The following is a 5,002-nucleotide window of genomic DNA, read 5'->3' as shown; positions in this document are numbered from 1 at the left end:
AACATCCGACTAAGTATGCTCTCCACCATCCAAGTAGCTTCGTACACGTCCAAGCGGTAATGTATCCATCTCCTAACCTGAAACTCACACTAACATGCACACAAGGTCAGTTTGAGCTGAGTGAGTTCAAGTTTTAATAAATAACATCTATAATAATAATCATAATAGTCATCCCAAAAGTTTTAAAATAAAAGGGATAAAACAGTTAGGCCAAATAAACGGGATAAAACAGTTAGGCAATCCTTATATATAAACATCCATATAATTATATACCTACATATATATCATCCAAGTAATAACATCAGGGTCGAGCAAACGTACAACCCAAACACGTAACATCAACGCATGCAAACACAAAGTAGGCATACGCAACATCAGTAGTCGAAACGACTACAACATCGCCAAGTATAGGCCAAACAATAATGTGTGTGTATATATATATATATATTTAACATCCCAAGGCCTACCATATACTAGCAAGCCTATATAAAATCCTTTAAAACATTTCAGCAAGTAAGAAAACACTTAGGTGTGCATGCTAGCCCAAAACTTGAAAAGAGCGAAAAGGGGCATCATGAACTCACCTGAAATCGATCGAACACCTGCAACGAGCTAGGAAATCCCTAAGTGCACACTCACAAGTAAGGGCCTGTAAATCGTACACAACGCGTTACTAAACTAGACCGTAAGAACGCTCTTGCCTAATGGGCCGTTCAAGCCCAACACTTTGGCCCAAGGCCCAACACTTTGGCCCAAGGCCCAACAACTTGGCCCAAGGCCTAACACGTTGGCCCAAAGGCCCAACACTTGGCCCAAGACCCAAACCATACCCAATTAATTTACCTTATCCCCTAAAACCTTTCAACTAACCAAATCCACCGGTTAAGCCTAAAACGAACTTATCGATTAATAATGAGTAAAACGTGTAGATTTTAGCATGCGAAGATGCATTAAATTACATAGGATAACCTTTGAAATAAATTATTAAATTTTTACCAGACTTTAATAAATGTCTTTGGTTTATAAAAATATTTTTATTATATTTTTCTATTGGACACAAAAATTATAAAAATTCCTCCAACACAGCAAGGTACGTGCAGCTATTTCAGTGCGCAACAAAATGGTTTTATTTTTATAAAATTCATTACCAAACCAAATTAAACGATTCAAATTGGTTTTGGTTCCTAACTCAAAATACTAACTTCCAGAAGTGGAACCAACCAATTTGGACCTGTCAAAAACGGTTATGATGTCGGGAAGATAGACCATAATCCGTCATCCCGCATCAGCTTTGACACTCGATTTTATAAATTCATAAAAATCATTAAAATCTGGTCCAAAAATTACGTATTATACCTTTCTGGAAACTAGACTCAAAGTAGAACATCATGGAATCAAGAATAGATCAAAAACAATGGATTATTATCGCATTACAGACCCTACAATAAACATATACGAATCTGTCAGCAAACTGTTATCATCAAAACTCAACCTTAACAACCAATAAGCGCGTTAATATGATCAATTAAGGTGTAAAAGACATGGGGAATCATAAAACTGACCTTGAATTGAAGTTTTCACGGCTGAAACTTGGCTGGGCAGAAGAAAAACGAGCAGGGGGGTGGTCAGCAGGTCCGATCGGCGCTAGGAATGGATTAGGGTTAGGTTATTTTTGTTTTATGATATAATACAAATGTTACACATTATCCCTCAAGGTTTAAGGGATATGGTAACTTGGAAGGAAAGGTTAGGTAATTTAACGTACCGCGAAGATGGTCGGGTCAACGGAAGATGCCGGACAACTCCCAAGAAAACATACATACTCTACTCGCAAGAAATTTTTAAACCGATAAATTAGCGGGCGTTACAAGTCCACCCCCCTTACAATGGGATTCGTTCCCGAATGCCGATGTGACAGGAACAACTGCGGATACAGTTTCATCATCTCATCTTCGGATTCCCAAGTAGCCTCGGAATCCCTACGCTGCCTCCACTGCACCTTCACCTGTTTAACCACCTTGTTCCGCAACCGCCTTTCGTGACGGTCCAGTACAGCAATAGGCTCCTCCACGTAGTTCGGCTTACTATCAAGCTCAATATCATCAAGAGGCACATGGGCCTCCTCATCCGCTAAACACTTCCTCAAGTGGGACACATGGAAGGTAGGATGAATCCCCGCGAGCTCATCAGGAAATTCCAGTCCATACGCTACCTCACCAACACGAGACAATATACGGAACGGACCAATGAACCTCGGACTAAGCTCACCCCTCTTACGAACACAAATGATACCCTTCCAAGGAGAAACTTTCAACATAACCCGATCCCCAGCCTTAAACACAATAGGCCTTCGCCTTATATCCGCATAAGACTTTTGACGATCCTGTGCGGCTTTCATAAAAGCCTTAATCTTATCGAACTTCTCAGTCGTCACCTCGACCACCTCCAAACTACCCAACTGTTTCTAGCCAATGGAACCCCAACAGACTGGGGTCTTACACCTCCTATCATACAACATCTCAAACGGTGACATCCCAATCGCGGCGTGATAACTGTTATTATACGAGAACTCTATCAACGGTAAGTGACGATCCCAACTACCACCAAAATCGATTACACAGGCCCGCAACAAATCCTCAAGAGTCTGAATGGTCTTCTCGGATTGACCATCCGTCTGCGGGTGATAGGAAGTACTGATAAAGAGTTTGGTACCCATCTCCTCGTGAAACCTTTTCCAAAACCTGGAGGTAAAACGCGTATCCCTATCCGAAACAATAGATACCGGGACCCCGTGCCTAAAAACGATCTCACAAATAAACACATCGGCCAGCTACTCAGAATTAAAAGTCTCTCGAATCGGCAAGAAATGAGCGCTCTTGGTCAGTCTATCAACGATTACCCATATGGTGTCGTAATTACCCCTAGGAGTACGAGGCAGTTTGGTCACAAAATCTATGGTAAGATGCTCCTATTTCCACTCAGGTATTTCCAACAGCTGAAGTTTCCCAAACGGTTTCTGATGCTCGGCCTTAACTTGTAGACACGTGAAACATTTACTCACATACTGAGCCACCTCAAACTTCATCGCAGGCCACCAATAATTCTTTTTCAGGTCTTGGTACATCTTGGTCGAGCCCGGATGAATGGAATAAGCGACTTGTGTGCTTCATCTAAAATTTTACCCCTGAATCCCCCATACTTCGGTACCCATAAACGACCATCCTTATAATTCACCCATCACCGACATCTTCCAACAATTTCTCCTGACCCCAGACACGTTCTGACATAATCCATTCCACCTGCAAAGCCTCATTCTGAACGCTGGCTATTTGCTTCAAAATATCGGGTTTAAGGATAAGCTGGTAAGATTTTACACGAATCGGCTTCGGTCTCTCCTTCCGGCTCAACGCGTCAACCACCATGTTAGCCTTACTTGGGTGGTACATAAGCTCCAAATCATAATCCTTAATCAACTCCAACCATCGACGCTGGCGCATATTCAGCTCCTTTTGTTCGAAGAAATACTTTAAACTCTTATGATCGGTATAGATAACGCAGGGAACACCGTACAAATAATGCCGCCACAACTTAAGCGCAAACACAACGGCCGCAAGCTCCAAATCGTGAGTATGATAATTCGCCTCGTGAGGCTTTGATTGCCGTGAGGCATATGCGATGACTCAACCTCGCTGCATCAGAACACACCCAAGCCCCTGGTAAGAGGCATCAGAATAAACCACTAGATCGTCGGTGCCATCAGGTAGAGATAAAATCGGGACATGCGTCAACCGGTTCTTCAACTCGAGAAAAGCCTCCTCCTGCTCAGTACCCCAAACGAACTTAACCCTCTTCTTAGTCAACCTGGTCAGCGAAGAAGCAATTTTTGAAAAATCGGGAATAAAGCGGCGGTAATACCCCACCAAACCCAGAAAGCTACGGATTTCAGATGGAGACTTAGGAGACTCCCATTCATTCACGGCTTCCACCTTTGCAGGGTCAACCAGAATACCACTCGGGTTAATAACATGACCCAAGAATTGAACCTCACGCAACCAGTAGGAACACTTAGAAAATTTCGCATACAGTTTGTTCTTCCGCAACGCGTCCAACACTTCCGAGATGACCGGCGTGATCGGATTCACTTTTAGAGTACACAAGAATGTCGTCGATTAACACAATAACCGAACGATTGAGCATCGGTCTACACACCCGGTTCATAAGATCCATGAACACAGCCGGTGCGTTGGTCAAACCGAAAGACATCACAAGAAATTCATAATGCCCATGACGAGTGCGGAAGGCCGTCTAAGGAATATCTTCCTCCCGAATTTTCAACTGATGATACCCTGACCTAAGGTCGATCTTCGAGAACCAACTAGCTCCTTGGAGCTGATCAAATAAGTCGTCGATCCTCGGGAGCGGGTACTGATTTTTTTTTAACAGTGAGCTTGTTCACTTCACGATAGTCAATGCACATCCGCATGCTACCGTCCTTCTTTTTAACGAACAGGACCGGGGCACCCCAAGGTGAGATGCTTGGTTGAATAAAGCCCTTATCGAGCAAGTCTTTCAATTGAGCCATAAATTCCTTCATTTCATTCGGCGCTAGGCGGTAGGGAGCTTGGGCAACGAGTTTTTCGCCCGGCACAAGATCTATCCAGAACTCTTCCTCGTGGTCCGGCAGCACATCTAACAAATCATCTGGAATTACATCCGGGAAATCCCGAACGATAGGAACATCACCGACGGTAGCCCTAGACACGGAAACAGATTTTCCTACGGCGACCTCAACCTCAAACACATCGACTACGCGCTCGGGTGATTTATTCAACGAGGAACAGAAAGCGGTAGGCACAAAACTTCTGTTGGCGCCCTAATCAAATAAGACTGACGCTGGTAATTCATCAAGTGGAAAGGTATCTGGGATAACATCACGCTCCTACTTAGCTAAACAGTTGCTCATACATTCTTGAAGGAGCGAGGAATTTAAACGGTCAAGTAC

The sequence above is a fragment of the Bidens hawaiensis genome, unplaced genomic scaffold (genome assembly GCF_021521415.1).
Source record: "Bidens hawaiensis isolate Kalapana, Puna unplaced genomic scaffold, B.hawaiensis_p1.1 tig00001412_1, whole genome shotgun sequence".
Classification (NCBI taxonomy): domain Eukaryota; kingdom Viridiplantae; phylum Streptophyta; class Magnoliopsida; order Asterales; family Asteraceae; genus Bidens; species Bidens hawaiensis.
Note: the sequence above shows the minus strand (reverse complement) of the source record.